At 34.7% G+C, this 17,123-nt stretch overlaps 1 protein-coding gene across 7 annotated transcripts in view; it reads left to right on the top strand.

Annotated features, from left to right (window-relative positions):
* Positions 1-17,123, top strand: part of RGS7 (regulator of G protein signaling 7) — a 625,816-nt gene that overhangs the window by 489,695 nt on the left and 118,998 nt on the right. The gene's annotated exons all lie outside the window — the stretch shown is intronic.

The following is a 17,123-nucleotide window of genomic DNA, read 5'->3' as shown; positions in this document are numbered from 1 at the left end:
TTAGAATGAACTCAGTTCAACAACCATGATTTTAGTTAAGCTCTTCAAGGAAATAGGCCCTTAATAAGTGCTCATCTTCTTACATCTTCCTGAAGGCTACAGTTTTCAAAAATAATATTGTATGTATGGTTTTTAAATGTCATTTCTACAAGTATTCATTCAGGATTTGTTCCAATGCAAAGTGTTATAGTAGGTGCTAGGATAACAAGGAGACTCTGACTTTATCTACACTGTTGAGTAACTCATAGGCTAGACGAGAAAAGGGAATTATACAGAAGGAGTTGCTGTGAAGTGCTGAGGGAATATGATAGTGGTATGTGTAAAATATATGGAAGTTTAAAAGAATAAGAGAGTGACTTTGAGGGTTTCTAGAGTGATTTCACAAAAGAACTGAGGGCATCTGAGTTGGATTTTAAAGGAGGGTAGATTTTTCGGGAAACAAGGCAGAGAAGGCATTTGAGGAAGAGTGCCAGCATGTTCAAAGACAGAAACTTCACAGCAATCTGGCTTTTGTTGGCTCCTGGAGAGACGTTTTGTAAGAAAACCATAGGAAATCCCATGGAGTCATCCCTCATATTTGTCATTTCAGAAAGTTGAATTTCATAATCCATCCAAGGGTGGTCAGGTGCCAACCAAAGATTCAAACTAACATAATTTATGGAAGACAATCTGAAAACCAGAATACTGAACCATTAATAGAGAGAATAGATGATTCCTTTCCAGTAGTGGGAATGTTGATTTTTTTTCATCCAGGGTACACATTCTTCAAAACTGATGCCCTTGGAGAAAGAAGTTAATTAAAACAAACAAACAAAAAAAAAAAAACTGCCGATTTGTGGATCTGAGTTGGAGAACTTTGTGATGTATTTTGTCCAACCTGGGATGATACCTGGGAATTATTTCACCAAAGAGTATGAAGTTCTAGTGGAGAAAATACTTGCACACCTGAGAAGGAGCTCATGGAGAAAAACCCAGGTGTTGGAGGCAGACAGACCTGACCACAGATACTGCCACAACGATGTACCACATACTAACTGTGTGACTTGGGCAAGCATGTAACATCTCTGAGCCTCAGTCTGCTCACTTTTCAAGCAGAAATAATAATATTGACTTTCTAAAGTTGTTGAAATAACCCAAATTAATATGCCTAAAAAAACTGGTATTGCTCCTATCATACTTAATAAATCAAAATTGTTTTCGGTCGTCATCGTTATTGCCTGACAGATAAACTGCCTCTGTTCCTTACAGAAAAGCAAATTCTTATTCTTAATGTTCTCTCAGTCCATATTTTGTGTTTTTCATAAATATGTTAGTGTTCCCAATTGCAGTTCATGTTTCAGCACTTCACAGTAGATTAATGTTTCTGTGGTAAGGCCAAGGAAATGGCATGGCTTACACAGAAAATCATTTACAGAACATCCCTCAAAGTCAGTCATCTCAAAATTATTAATGTCATTCAGTTTAACATTAGCTCTTATTGGTGTCCATTTCAAAGGGAATCATCTTCTAAACTTTCTCCCGAAACCTGGAGAGCCTGCAATTTTTAACTAAAAATAAGCATAGTCTTTATTATTCTATTTGTTTCCCCCCCTGAATAAACATATACCTGTTTATGTCTCATTTGCTTGGATTATATACAAGTGAAGAATAAAATAATTATTCAATAAAAAGTTATAGAAAAAATGAGAGGAAGTGAAATGATAATGATCTCAGACACTGTTCCACTCCTACAGGCAATGATGCTTTGTCTTCTATGATTTTTCTTTTTAGGTACAAGTATAGAAGCAATTCAAATTATCCAACTTCGAATTTTATACCACCATTTATTTAAAGAACATTTATAAAGTATGAACACTTGCTTATAAAGAGGATGTTGATACTGTGATGTAGTTGGGTGTGAGGCCCAATAGAAATAATAGTGATTACTTAGGCTGTTTATTCTGAGACAGTTGGGGCAGACAGGAGTTTATTGCTTAAAGCAGGTTTAAAGAATGGTTTCTTATATTCTATTAGTATCTAATGTCTATTTCCATCACCAATTCAAACTTACTAGGAAGCCTCTGCAAAACATAAACCTCTTAGGTCAGTTTATGTGGAGAAACACTTTTCCATGGTTACCTTAGTTTTGTAGAAAAATAGAATATGTTCATCATGTTTAATGACTAAGTCAAGGCAATATGGACTAAAGGGCTATGAAAAAACACAGTACTTTGAAAATCAAGTTGTGTGAGATTTCTGGTATTTTTTCACCCAAGTACAAAATTATTCCAATCCAAGCCAATTAAAATGGAGTCTGGAATGGACTTCCCAGGTGTATTTGCATAAGAATCATCTAGCATAAAAGGATTGCAATGAGGGCTGGAGGCCAAGACATGAGGAAGTTTAAGAGAACTATGATAAGAAGTAGAGACAGTAGTGGTGGTAGCAAACTAAAACAGAAGCGAGAGACAGGAAGTTCGCTGATATCTCTAAGCACACACATTGCACATTGAAGTTCCTACAGATGATCACACATTGACCAATACCTTTCGTCTGGCTCCTTTTGAGGGTTAAATCTCCAATGTTCATAAAGGACTTGAACCCCAAGAAATCAAAATTTCCAATAAAGACAGGAGCTGACCCTATACTTGTATGGCTCACGTCACTCACTTTACCCAAATCCTAGCCCTGTTGGAGCATATCTTTATTGAATACTTTTATATTTTGTTCATTGTAGATTTTTTTGCAGTTTTATTTTTTCATATATTACATTAAAGTATTATTTTTCTTGATTAGTGAGTTTTTTGGCACTCCCTTGACTTTCGCCCCCTAGGCAAGTGCCATTCTCATCTCATCCTAGGGCCAACTGAGACCAACATATGACAATTGCAGAAAGGCAGAGGAGTTCTCAACATAAGGACCTTTTAACAGTGAAAATTGTCCGGAACTTGCATTATCTTGTAGGATGATGGTTGTGCCTCAGAAAACATTCAGCCAAAGGCCTGTATTTTCTCCAGGATGTTGTGAGGTCTTTCAAGCCTAGGGAGAGAGACTCCACTTACTGACCCTAAGAACTAGACATCACTAAGTTCCACCTGTGAAAACCATGCTGAAATAATATTAGAGTTCTGGTTGGCCAATCATAGCAATTGTATGCTGACATTAAATAATCACAGCAGCTTTGAGATAAATAGTAATTTTTTTCCTTCAGGGACAGATTTTAAGTTGGTTAGTTAACATCGGTATAAAGATTGCTATAACCAAATACTGCATTTTGGGGATGGATGACAAGGAATTTATGATTAATTAGAGAGATTGAATACACAATAAATCGGTGAACTTTAAAATAAATGCATGAGCAAAATCAAATTAATAGCATATATAACTTCATGTCTGTGTCTTAAATCTTAGTTGACAAAATACCAATGCCTTAAATCTTTGTATATTAATAATTCCATGATATATAATATTGAAAAACTTAGAATTCAAGATTTGGGGGAAAATAGAAGAACTTCACTTTTCTAAAAATTAGTTTGTTTCTTGACCTAAGACACTGAAATGCTTTCCAAAATATTCATCCCGTTAATAAAATTGTGTGGTGGAGTGCGGTTCCTGCTTCATTCTCTTTGGCACTTAAGTTTTAAGTTGTTTGTTTCATAAGACCTTTAATAGAGCCTCTACAGTTCTATGTAATAGTCCTACATAGAACACCTAAAACCTTTGCCGTTCACTTTTGATGACTCTGTCCCTGCTATGTCTATTTTTGAAGTACATGTTAGTGGTTCCTAAAACCATGTTTTAGAGAAGAATTTTTTAAATTTCTATTTTTGGTACAGTTTTAAGTATACAAAAAATTGAACAGACAGTAGGAGAATTCCCCTAAACCACCTCAATACCACCCACACTCTTTCCTATTATTAATATGTCACATTAGTGTAGTAAATTTGCTACAATTGATGATCCAATATTGAAACATTATTATTAACTAAAGTTCATAGTTTACATGAGAGTTCACTCTTTGTATTGTGCATTCTGTGGGTTTTGACAAATGTATAATGACATGTATCTACCATTGCCCTAAAATTTCCCAGCGTTTTACCTGTTCATCTCTTCCTCTCTCCTCCTGAACCCCTGTCAACCACAGCTATTTTTACTATATCCTTAGCTTTCCCTTTTTCAGAATGTTATTTAGTTGGAATCACACAGAATGGAGGCTTTTCAGATTAGCTTTATTCACTTTAGTTCCTTCTGAGTCTTTGAATGAAGTTGAAGAACATCTTGGATGTCCATTTGTTCCAGCATCATTTGTTGAAAGCACTATCCTTTCTCCATTGAATTGCCTTTGATCCTTTGTCAAATATTGGTTGACTATATTTATGTGGGGCTATTTCTATTCTGTTCCATTGATCTATTTGTTCTTTCTCTAATACAGCACTTTCCTGATTACTATAGATTTATACTGTGTCTTGAAATTGGATACTGTCAGTCCTCTAAATTTGTACTTCTCCTTCAGTATTATGTTATATATTCTGGGTATTTTGCTTTCCAAAAACTGTAGGATCAGTTTTTCAATACCCACAAAATAACCTGCTGGAATTTCGGATTGCAGGTCAAATTAGAAATAAGTGATATCTTGACAATATTGAGTCTTCCTATCCATGAACATGGATTATCTTTCCATTTATTTCTTCTTTGATATTTTTCATCAGAATTTGGACTTTTAATAAAGCTCTAGTACTCATTTTGTTAAATTTATACCTAAGTACTTTTTCTTTTTATTTAGCACACTATTTACAGTTGTGTGCTAATGTAAATGGCATCATATTTTTTATTTCAAATTCAAATTACTCATTACTGATTTATAGAAAAGCAAATTTTATAACATTAACTTGCTATAATCACTTTTTAGTTCTAAGAGTTTTTTAGTTGTTTCTTTGGATTTTCTATACAGACAAGTATCTGTCATCTGTGAACAAAGATAGTTTTCTATTTTCCTTTTCAAACTATATACTTTTAATTCCTTTTTTCTTATGGCATTAGCTAGAATGTCTGGTAAGATGTTGAATAGGAGTGGTGCAAGGGGACATCCTTGCTTTGTTCCTCACCTTAACAGTAATGCATCTAGTTTCTAACCATTTATTATCATGTTAGCTCTAGGTTTTTTGTAGATGTTCTTTATCAAGTTGAGGAAGTTTCCTGTCCAATCCTAGTTTTTCAAGAGTTTTATTTACTTATGTGTTTTTGTTTGTTTATAATCAGTACTATATTTCATCAAATACTTTATTTGCATTTATTGACATGATCATATGGTTTTTCTTCTTTATTCTGTTGATATGACGGGTTACCTTAATTGACTTTTAGTCAGCCAGTCTTTCATAACAAGAATAAATCTCACTTGGCTATGATGTATAATTCTTTTTATACGTTGTTGGATGTGATTTGCTAATATTTTATTGGGGATCTTTTAAAAATTGAAGTATAGATGTTTTACAGTGTTTTCATGTGTACAGCAAAGTGATTCAGTTACATACACATAAATATATACACATATATTCTTTTTCAGATTCTTTTCCATATTAGGTTATTACAAGATATTGAATGTGGTTCCCAGTACTATACAGTAACACTTGTTGTTTTTCTGTTTTATATATAGTAATGTGCATCTGTTAATCCTCAATTCCTAATTTATCCCCCCCCATTGGAGATCTTTGCATTTATGTTCATGAGAACATTGATATGTAGTTTTCCATTCTTTTTTTTTTTTTCGGTACACAGGCCTCTCACTGTTGTGGCTTCTCCCGTTGCGGAGCACAGGCTCCGGACGCACAGGCTCAGCGGCCATGGCTCACAGGCCTAGCCGCTCCGCGGTATCTGGGATCTTCCCAGACCAGGGCACGAACCCGTGTCCCCTGCATCGGCAGGCAGACTCTCAACCACTGCGCCACCAGGGAAGCCCTGTAGTTTTCCATTCTTGTAATGCCTTTTTAGGTTTTGGTATTAGGATAATACTGGCCTCAAAGAGTAAGTTAGGAAGTATTCCTTCTCCTTCTGTTTTCTGGGAGCAATTGTGGAGAATTGGTATTATTTCTTCCATTTTAATGTTTGGTAGAATTCACCAATGAAACCATATTAGCTTTGTGCTTTCTGTTTTGGTAGGTTATCAATTACTGATTAAATTTCTTTAACTGATGTAAGCCTATTCATATTATCTTTTTCTCCTTGTGTCAGTATTGGTAGATTTTGTCTTTCAAAAAATTGGTCTGTTCTATCTAGGTTTATCTGTTTATCAAACCTGTGAGCTAGAGTTGTTTATAATATCCCTTTATTATCTTTTTTAAATCAATGGAATCAGTAGTGAGCGCCCCTCTTTTATTTCTTATGTCAGTAATTTGTGTCTTATCTTGTTTCTTTTAGTTTGGCTAGAGGTTTATTAATATTGATCTCTTCAAAGAACCAGCTTTTGGTTTTGTTGAATTACTTTATTGGTTTCCTGTTTTCAAGTTCATGACTTCTTTCTTTTTTTTTTAGTTCATTGATTTCTGCTCTAAAATTTTAGTATTTCTTTTCTTCAGCTTACCTTGGATTTAATATTTTCTTTTCCTTTTTTTGTTTCCTATGCTGGAAGCTTAGGTTATTGATTTTAGATCTCTATTCTTTTCTAATATAGGTATTCAATGCTATAAGTTTCCCTCTAAGCACAGCTTTCACTGCATCACATATTTTGATTAAGTTGTATTTTTATTTTCATTTAGTCAAAAATATTTTTCAATTTCTCTTGGGATTTCTTTGACTATATGTTATTTACAAGTGTGTTGTTTAATAACAGGCATTTGAGGGCTTTCTAGCTGTGTTTCTGTTATTAATTTCTGGCTTAATTCCATTGATGTCTGAGAGTACACTTCGTATGATTTCTACTTTTAATAATTTGTTAAAGTGTGTTTTATGGCCTAGAATGTGGTCCATTTTGGTGCATTACCTGGGAACTTGTATATTCAGCTTTTGTTGGATGAAGTATTTTATAAATTTCAATTAGATCCAGTTGATTGATGGTGCTATTCTGTTCAACTATGTCTTCACTGATTTTTCTGCCCAGTGGATCTGTCAACTACAGATAGATGTGTGTTGAAGTCTTCAGTTATAATACTTGTCTATTTTTCCTTAAGTCTCTCAGTTTTTGCCTCCAGTATTTTAATGCTCTATTGTTAAGAGCATAAACATTAAGGATTTTTATGTCTTCATGAGAATTAACTCCTTTATCATGTAATGCCCCTATTTATTCCTAATAACTTTTTTCTGCAGTCTACTTTGTCTGAAATTAATTTATCTACACTTGTTTTCTCTTTATTAGTGTTAACATGGAATGTCTTTCCTCCCCTTTATTTGTAATCTATCTGTGTCTTTATATTTAAAGTGGGTTTATTATAGACAGCACATAATTAGATCCAGTTTTTAGTACACTCTGACAATCTTTGTCTTTTAATTATTATATTTAGACCATTCCCACTAGAAGTGATTATTAGTATTGTTGGATTAACATAGATCATATTTGTAACTGTTTTCTATTCATTTCCCTTTTTCTTTGTCTTGCTTTATTTTTCTTTTTTCTTCCATCCTTTTTCTGCCTTCCCTGATTTTAATTGAGCATTTTATATGATTCAATTTTCTCTCATATCTAAGTATATCAATTATACTTCTTTTTAAATTTTTAAGATTGCCCTAGAGTTTTAAATGAAAATTTGATGTAATTCTTAGCCTTTGTCCTCTATATGTAAGGTGTTCCCTCCTACTCCCACCCCAGCTTTGTTCAAGGTTTTCACTTTGTCTTTGGTTTTCTGCATTTAGCATATGATATATATAGGTATAGTGTTTTTGGTATTAATCATGCCTGGTGTTATATATGAGTTTCCTGGATCTGTGGTTTTAATGTCTATTGGTTTCCTAGGGCTGTCATAACAAAATACCACTGACTACATGGCTTAAACAACAACAAAAATTTTTTTTCTCACAGTTCTGGAAGAATTGTTGGTTTTTATTTTGCTCAGCAGTAACAATTTCCAAGCTACTTATAGGATGGACCAACCGAGAGCATTTTTTTAAGGGAATTCCTTTATTTTTATATTTTATTTATTTATTTTTGGCTGTGTTGGGTCTTCGTTTCTGTGCAAGGACTTTCTCTAGTTGCGGCAAGCGGGGGCCCCTCTTCATCGCGGTGCGCGGGCCTCTCACTATCATGGCCTCTCCTGTTGCAGAGCACAGGCTCCAGACGTGCAGGCTTAGTAATTGTGGCTCACGGGCCTTGTTGCTTCGCGGCATGTGGGATCTTCCCAGGCCAGGGCTCGAACCCGTGTCCCCTGCATTGGCAGGCAGATTCTCAACCACTGCGCCACCAGGGAAGCCCCCAGAGAGCATATTTTTATAGGGGGAAAAATGAACAGATCATGACCAAGCTTGTTGTTTTTGTTTACTTTGTATCTGCTTTTCTTTAATTTTTTTTTTTTCTTCAGTATTGAATCCTGGGATGGTCTCTGAGCCAACATCTAAGAGAAATGGAAAACATAAAGTCGCTTCTTTCTGCTCTATGTGTTCTCCCTTCCCACTGGGCTTTGGAGAGTATCTGAAAAGCAACCATTAGTGTCTTTTGAGGTTGTTGTTTTCCCCTTGATTTCCCTGTAGGCAGCTTTGGAGCTGCTCTAGAATGGAAAGGGAGAGAAACGTGGCACTCTCGATTGGAAAAGCATGATATAAGGGCAGATAAACAAGATAAAAGTGTGTTTAAGCAGAATTCTAGTAAGCCTTTCATATTCTTAAATTTTATATATGTTCTACTATAAACCTGTAAAGAACATAATTTACATGTTACGTTCCAACATTTTTTCCCAAAAGCTATCATGATCAGTGGTCATTTCTAAATTGATGTGCCTGGATCAAAATCAGAGGTGGATTCAGAAAGAAGAATAAAATGTCACATCTTACCAGAAATGTCCCATCATGATTCAAAATTACAGATTATCTGGAATAGTTAAAAGTTTAAACCACAAAATGAAAATCTTCACTGATCCAGCCACTTTGCAGTAATCTAATTTGTGGAAATGATGGACTCCCATACATCTCTCTTAATAAAAATGAAAATCTATATTTAATATTTTATTACTGTAGTTATAAAGGGTAGTATTGGTAATATAATCTATTTTATAAACTAAATATTCACCATGAACTAGTTTTAGCAAAAACAACAACAAATTACGTCTTAAAAACAAAATACATTTCTCAATAAACAGAACTACTTTATTGTTTAAGACTTTTTAATTTTAGAGCTAAAGCATTTATGACATCTTAAAAATACAAATATCGGCACAAATTGTTCTCCTTTATAAAATGTCCCAAGTTTTTGTCATTTCAAGACACAAAACATACTGATAAAAATGTTATTGAATGAATTGGGTCCTGCTTACAAAATCAATTACATACTTACAAATGTCAGGAGAAAGGAAAGTTGCCTTTAATGAGAGTGCCAGCAATCTGGGGAGATGTTGGACTCAGCACTCCCCAAAAACCACCTCCAAAAATTCTGCTCAGCCATAAACACTCTTAAAGGCAAACAGAGAAGTAATCTCAGGTAATTATTGAGATGGGGGTCAGAATCATTGCAGTCCCCCACTGTGTGCAGGCTTGTGGACTCCTCATGATCTTCCTCTAGATGTTATCTTTTCACACAATTTGGTCACAGAGTTAGATCAGATGATTACTGAAAGGGAAGCAGGGAAGAGATATGGTCATCTGTTAATTATGTATTCTTCACTTCTACTTCTTTGATCTATGGAACTGACAAGTTAGGCAAGGTATTGTGTGATTAAAGTTGCAGGACACAAAATTAATACACAGAAATCTGTTTCACTTCTATACACTAACAACAAAAGATCAGAAAGAGAAATTAAAGAAACAATCCCATTTACCATCACATCAAATAAATAAATAAATTAATTAAATACCTAGAAATAAACCTAACTAAGGAAGCAAAAGACCTATAGTCAGAAAACTATAACATACTGATGAAAGAAATCAAAAACGACATAAACAGATGGAGAGATATACCATGTTCTTTGATTGGGAGAATCAATATTGTCAAAATGACTATACTACCCAAAGTAATATACAGATTCAACGCAATCTCTATCAAATTACCAATAGCATTTTTCACAGAATTAGAACAAAAGAATTTACAACTTGTATGGAAACACAGAAGACACCAAATAGCCAAGGCAATCTTGAAAAAGAAAAAAAAATGACTTGGAGGGGTCAGGATCCCTGACTTCCATCTATACTACAAAGCTACAGTCATTAAAACAGTATGGTACTGGCACAAAACACATATAGATCAATGGAACAAGATAGAAAATTCAGAGATAAACCCACACACTTATGGTCACCTAATCTATGACAAAGGAGGCAAGAATGTACAATGGAGAAAACACAGCCTCTTCAATAAGTGGTGCTGGAGAAACTGAACAGCTACATGTAAAAGAATGAAATTAGAACACTCCCTAACCCCAGAAACAAAAATAAACTCAAAATGGATTAAAGACCTAAATGTAACATCGGATGCTATAAAACTCTTAGAGGAAAACATAGGCTCTCTGACATAAATCGCATCAAGAACCTTTTTGATCTACCTCTGAGCATAATGAAAATAAATAAATAAATAAACAAATGGGACCTAATTAATCTTAAAAATTTTTGCACAGCAAAGGAAACCAGCAACAAAATGAAAAGAAGACCTACAGAATGGGAGAAAATATTTGCAAACAAAGCAACCAACAAGGGATTAATCTCCAAAATATACACATAGTTCATGCAGCTCAATATCAAAAGAAACAAACAACCCAATCAAAAAATGGGCAGAAGATCTAAATAGACATTCTCCAAAGAAGACATACAGATGGCCAAGTGTCACATGAAAATATGCTCAACATCACTAATTATTAGAGAAATCACCTCACACTGGTCAGAATGGCCATCATCAAAAAATCTCCAAGCAATAAATGCTGGAGAGGGCATGGAGAAAAGGGAACCCTCCTATACTGTTTGTGGGAATGTAGATTGGTACAGCCACTATGAAGAACAGTATGGAGATTCCTTAAAAAACTAAAAATAGAGCTGCCATATGATCCTGCAATCCCACTTCTGGGCATGTATCTGGAGAAAACCATATTTGAAAGGATACATGCACCCCAATGTTCATTGCAGTACTATTTACAACAGCCAGGACATGGAAGCAACCTAAATGGCCATCAAAAGAGGAATGGATAAAGAATATGTGATACATATATACAATGGAATATTACTCAGCCATTAAAATGAATGAAATAATGTCATTCACAGCAACATAGATGGATGGACCTAGAGATGATCATACTAAGTGAAGTAAGTCAGACAGAGAAAGACAAATGTCATATGGTATCACTTGTATGTGGAATCTAAAGAAATGGTACAAATGAACCTATTTATAAAACAGAAGTTTAGTCACAGATGTAGAAAAGAAAATTTTACTAGGGGAAAGGGGAGGGAGGGATAAATTGGGAGATTGTTGTTGACATATACACACTACTATATATAGAATAAATAAATAATTAAGTACCTACTGAATAGCACAGGGAACTATATTCAATACTCTGTAATGACCTATATGGGAATAGAACCTAAAAAAAGAGTGGATATATGTATATGTATAACTGACTCACTTTGCCATACAGCAGAAACTAACACACTGTTAATCAACTATATTCCAATTAAAAAAAAAAAAGATTTGAAAGGTGTGCTTGTGCCAGAGATGAGTAGAGCATGGGGGTGCCTGGTTTAAAAGTTAATTAAAATATAGCTTTCCTAAAGTGACAAGAAAAGAGGCTTCCTCCTGAGGGCAGTTTTCTGCAAGAGCTGCTTACAAAAGGAATAAACCATTAAATGGCTTGGTTTTTACCTGACTTATGCAAAGATTAAGACACCTTATTTACTCTCTTTCATGAATATTATATGCTTTTACATATGCATATGAATATTGCACACACATTTATTTATTTAAGATAAATAGATCATCTCTAATAGTTAAATAGTTCCAGTATCCATAGTTATGTGTGATTGATTGAAGCAGTGCTTTCTTCAAATGCCATTGGTAAATACATATTAATAATGCTGTTTGGTTTGGGAGTTTGCTAACATCATTCTATGGACTTTACACATAAACTTAGAATTTTTAGTTAAGGATGATACATATTTTAGTGAGTTAGAAAATATAATATTACAATGATTTAGTTATGACTTGTTACATCCCTCTCTAAATTTGAACTTTTTTTTTTAACATCTTCATTGGAGTATAATTGCTTTACAATGTTGTGTTAGTTTCTGCTTTATAACAAAGTGAATCAGCTATACATATATACCCATATCTCCTCCTTGCGTCTCCCTCCCACTCTCCCTATCCCACCCCTCTAGGTGGTCACAAAGCACAGAGCTGATCTCCCCATGCGATACAGCTGCTTCCCACTAGCTATCTATTTTACATTTGGTGTGTATATATGTCAATGCTACTCTCTCACTTCGTCGCAGCTTACTCTTTCCCCTACTGGTGTCCTCAAGTCCATTCTCTACGCCTGCATCTTTATTCCTGTCCTGCCCCTGGGTTCATCAGAACGATTTTTTTTTTTTTTTTTTTTTTAGGTTTTGGGTCATATGGTAGTTCTATTTTTAGTTTTTTAAAGAACCTCCATACTGTTCTCCATAGTGGCTGTATCAATTTACATTCCCACCAACAGTGCAAGAGAGCTCCCTTTTCTCCACACCCTCTCCAGCATTTATTGTTTGTAGATTTTTTGATGATCGCCATTCTGACAGGTATGAGGTGATACCTCATTGTAGTTTTGATTTGCATTTCTCTAATGATTAGTGATGTTGAGCATCCTTTCATGTGTTTGTTGGCAATCTGTATATCTTCTTTGGAGAAATGTCTATTTAGATCTTCTGCTAACTTTTGGATTGGGTTGTTTGTTTTTTGATATTGAGCTGCATGAGCTGCTTGTATATTTTGGAGATTAATCCTTTGTCAGTTGCTTCTTTTGCAAATATTTCTCCCATTCTGAAGGTTGTCTTTTTGTATTGTTTATGGTTTCCTTTGCTGTGCAAAAGCCTTGAAGTTTCATTAGGTCCCATTTGTTTATTTTTGTTTTTATTTCCATATCTCTAGGAGGTGGATCAAAAAAGATCTTGCTGTGTTTTATGTCAGAGTGTTCTTCCTATGTTTTCCTCTAAGAGTTTTATAGTGTCTGGTCTTACATTTAGGTCTTTAATCCATTTTGAGTTTATTTTTGTGTATGGTGTTAGGAAGTGTTCTAATTTCATTCTTTTACATGTAGCTGTCCAGTTTTCCCAGCACCACTTATTGAAGAGGCTGTCTTTTCTCCATTGTATATTCTTGCCTCCTTTATCAAAGATAAGGTGACCATATGTTTGTGGGTTTATCTCTGGGCTTTCTATCCTGCACAAACATTTAAATGTATTGTGTGTGTCGACTGAAATAAAAAACACACAATGTAAGAGCAGTGAGTTTCAGTTTTATCCAGGGACCTTACTGAGGACTAGAGCCCAGGAGACAGCCTCTCAGATAGCTCTGAGAAACTACTCTGAGGTAGGGGAGGAGCCAGTATATATATGAATTTCTGGCTGGGAAATGCATGTAGTCAAGCATAAAATGATTACTGCTAATCACAAAGAGCAGATATCTCAAGCTAATTATTTTAGTGCTTTTCTATGTATAGGAAGATGCAAGAATCTGGGGTCATTGAAATTCTTCCTTAAACATGCATCTTAACCATCCAGGAGCCTGTATGTTCCAAGCACAGAATGCTTCATCCTCTTTTTCCATCTTGAATTCCCCTCAGGGCACACTGTCTGTGGGCAACTGCAGTGGGCTGCCACTTAACCCTTTGTGTAAGGGGATAATGAATGACACTCTTTGTTCTTTTTGTTTACAAATGTATACTTGCATCATGCCTACATAAAATACACATATAGTTATCCAGATGGAAAATTAAAATAAGTCCTAAACATAGTATCTATAAAATAAAATTAAGGCTATATTAATATTTTTGAAATACCAGCCTAGTTTATAACCTCAATCTCTAGAAATGCTGTCTGTTGTACTGAAAATAACTGCAGTTAACCAAGCCACCAGCTTGGAAGTATCATGTCGCTTATCTCTCCAAGTGGTGAAACAAGCCTATTGAGAAGATTCATACCTAATGATTTGTGCTACTTATTGGCTTCTGGTTTGGCTCCATCCTTACATTTCCTTATGAGTCTTTTCTTCCTGTCAGCTACCAATAATGATATGAAAAAAGAGAAACATATTTGATATATTTGATATTTTATAGCAAAAGATATTCAATTCTTAACTGCCTAATGTCAGCATTGTTATTTTGTATCTTTACATTATTATTTATTCATATATTAAGCAGGGAAAAGTTTTCCATTAACTGTGCTATGTATGATATACATATGTAAAGATATTGTGTTCATGTTTGTGTATGTGTATTGGAGGTGGATGAGGGATGATTTTTTTGTATGGAAAGACCAATTTTGGAAGGATTGAAATACATTACAATTTTAAATAAGCAAAATCAGCAACATGCTTCCCAACAAGGAACTAATTCTGTGTCTTTGCAAGTCACGAGAATGGAATTTTTAGGACCTGCTATCTCTCAAGTGCTTTATATTTCACTGTTTCTTGAAGTGTGGCCCTGATTTGTCTGCATCAGCTCTGATGATTTTAAAATGCAGATTCCTGGTCTCTTTCCTGACCAATTGAATCTGAGACTTCAACCTGAGAATTAGCATTATTAATTAACTCTTCCAGATGTACACTATAGTTTGAAAAACAGGCAGTCATTATTTATTTAGTTTACCAAGTCTGATTAACTTGATATTTGTATTTCTGGTGTCTCTACATTTTCTCTCATTTTGAATGATCATTCCTGTTTGTTCAACTACATTTTAAATAATGGTATATCAGAAATTTGAATAACACTTAACAGCTTATATTATAACTTTACATACATTATTTGCTTTAATCCCTCTCAGGAAGTCTTCAGAGTATTATTAGCCATACTCTACAGATGAAAAAAAACAAAACAAAACAAACAAAAAAACAAAACCAAGAAAAAACAAAGGACTAGAGAGGTAAAGAATCTACCCTGCTGCTAAAAACGACAGAGCCAGGATTGGAACTCAGGACTTCTGACTGAGTTTTATGCTATTCCCATTCTACTATACTTGCCTTTCTTTCATGGTCCACTGGGCATGGGTGTTTCTCAGTTATGCCATACCATGGTGGCATTTATAAGACATAGCTAGCTGGGTGTTTAGCTACATGTGGCCAGCTGCCTATGCAATGATATTATAGTTAAAGGCATTGTTATGCACAAGATAATTCAGGAAGGACCTGCACAATGAGTCAAATAGAGGACCCAGGTTGAAACCTAGATTATATCAACATTTACAGACAAATTACCAGAAGAGGAACCAGCAAAAGAGAATGAGTAAGAGATGTGGAGATCAGATTTCAGTGAAGGGATGGGAAGTTAGGAAACAAAGGCAGTAATAAGCTGATAAGCTCGGACTGTTTTCTCAACTATTTGACAATGAAATGAGAAGATAGAAAAGGATGGATGGGTGGATGGATGAATGAATGAATGGGATAGAGAGAAAAAAATGGAAAAAGCAAGCTTGCTCAGTAGATGGAAATGATGATGCAGGGTTAGTGGTATGTCGTTCAATATGGAAGAAAGATGGATTTATTTGGAAAATAAAGGGACGTTTTAATGAAGGGATAGAGACTAGAAAAAGTAGGATGAACAATGCATCTTCTACAGATGTTTGCCCAGGATACAGTAAGAAAGAGCAGAAGATTCCTAATTCAGTCCAGAATCTAGCACTTCTTTCTCTCTCTAGTGTGCTGATTCCTAACAGGCAATACCCTTTGGAATAATAATTTCCCATCCATCCGTGCTATCATTTAGAACTGAATTTCAAACTGATTATGGCACATTTTAGTTGGGTAAAAGACTCTATGGCTCCATTATCTTACCCTAAGTAAGTTTTAGGTAGAAAAAAAAACCTCAATAACAATAAAGTGGCACTGTATAGGAAAAACTGTGGAATAGATATGTTTGTTTCAAACAAAGGAATATGGATAACTCATATGTGAACTGTAATGTATGCATGTTTTTTGTGAAATTATTGGAAACCTATTGTCTTGGAATGCCATTGATGTAAATATGCATCATGACACACCGTGGGATTAACTAAATAATTTATAGCAATTTGAATAGTGGTGATAATATAAAATAAACATTAATTTTCAATTTAAAGTCACTGAAAATTATGACCAACTCAGAACAACACTGCAGATGCTATAATATCCTCTTCAAAAATTACTGGAATCCCAATGATCCATGGATACATGTGTTCAAAACTTTGTGACATTGCCAAGTGTCATGTGACAGACTTCCCAGGAAAATCTTAATTAGAGACCACAGTAAATTCTATTAACGGGCCAATTTTAGTTTATGAATTTCAAATTTTAGTGTAACCTTTTTGGTTGTCATATCCTGATGCAGACTGAAGGAAACACTTGCAGCATTGGGTCATTTCACAGCCCTTCAGAAAGAGCCTTAGAGCAGTGGGCTGTGGGCCTAGTTCTGAGAATCATGGATTTGGGGATTTGTTTGGATTAACAAGCTCTCCCAGTACCAATTCCTTGGATATACCAAGTACGCCTTCTAGCTTTGTTGTGAATTAATTGAATCACATAATCAGGTGCCTTTCTTCAAGTGACAATACAGTAGAAGTACTTAGAAAACTGTAGTTGTGGTTATTCACTTGTAATTTGGTTATTGTCATTACAATTTTGTAATTACAATTTTGTAATTACAATTTCATGTATTAAAAATTGTAACTGTGGTTTATTTGGGACCTGGATCAGGATAGAAATATTCTGGCTTAGGTGGAACTTTTTTTTTTACCTGGTGGGGTTGGAATAAAAAGGGTGTAAGGGGCTTTGACAGTATCAGTGTACAACCAAAACTTCCCATTTTGCT

The sequence above is a fragment of the Phocoena phocoena genome, chromosome 1, assembly GCF_963924675.1.
Source record: "Phocoena phocoena chromosome 1, mPhoPho1.1, whole genome shotgun sequence".
Classification (NCBI taxonomy): Eukaryota; Metazoa; Chordata; class Mammalia; order Artiodactyla; family Phocoenidae; genus Phocoena; species Phocoena phocoena.
The sequence above is the reverse complement of the archived record's forward strand: the minus strand, read 5'-3'. Positions and strand labels throughout refer to the sequence as shown.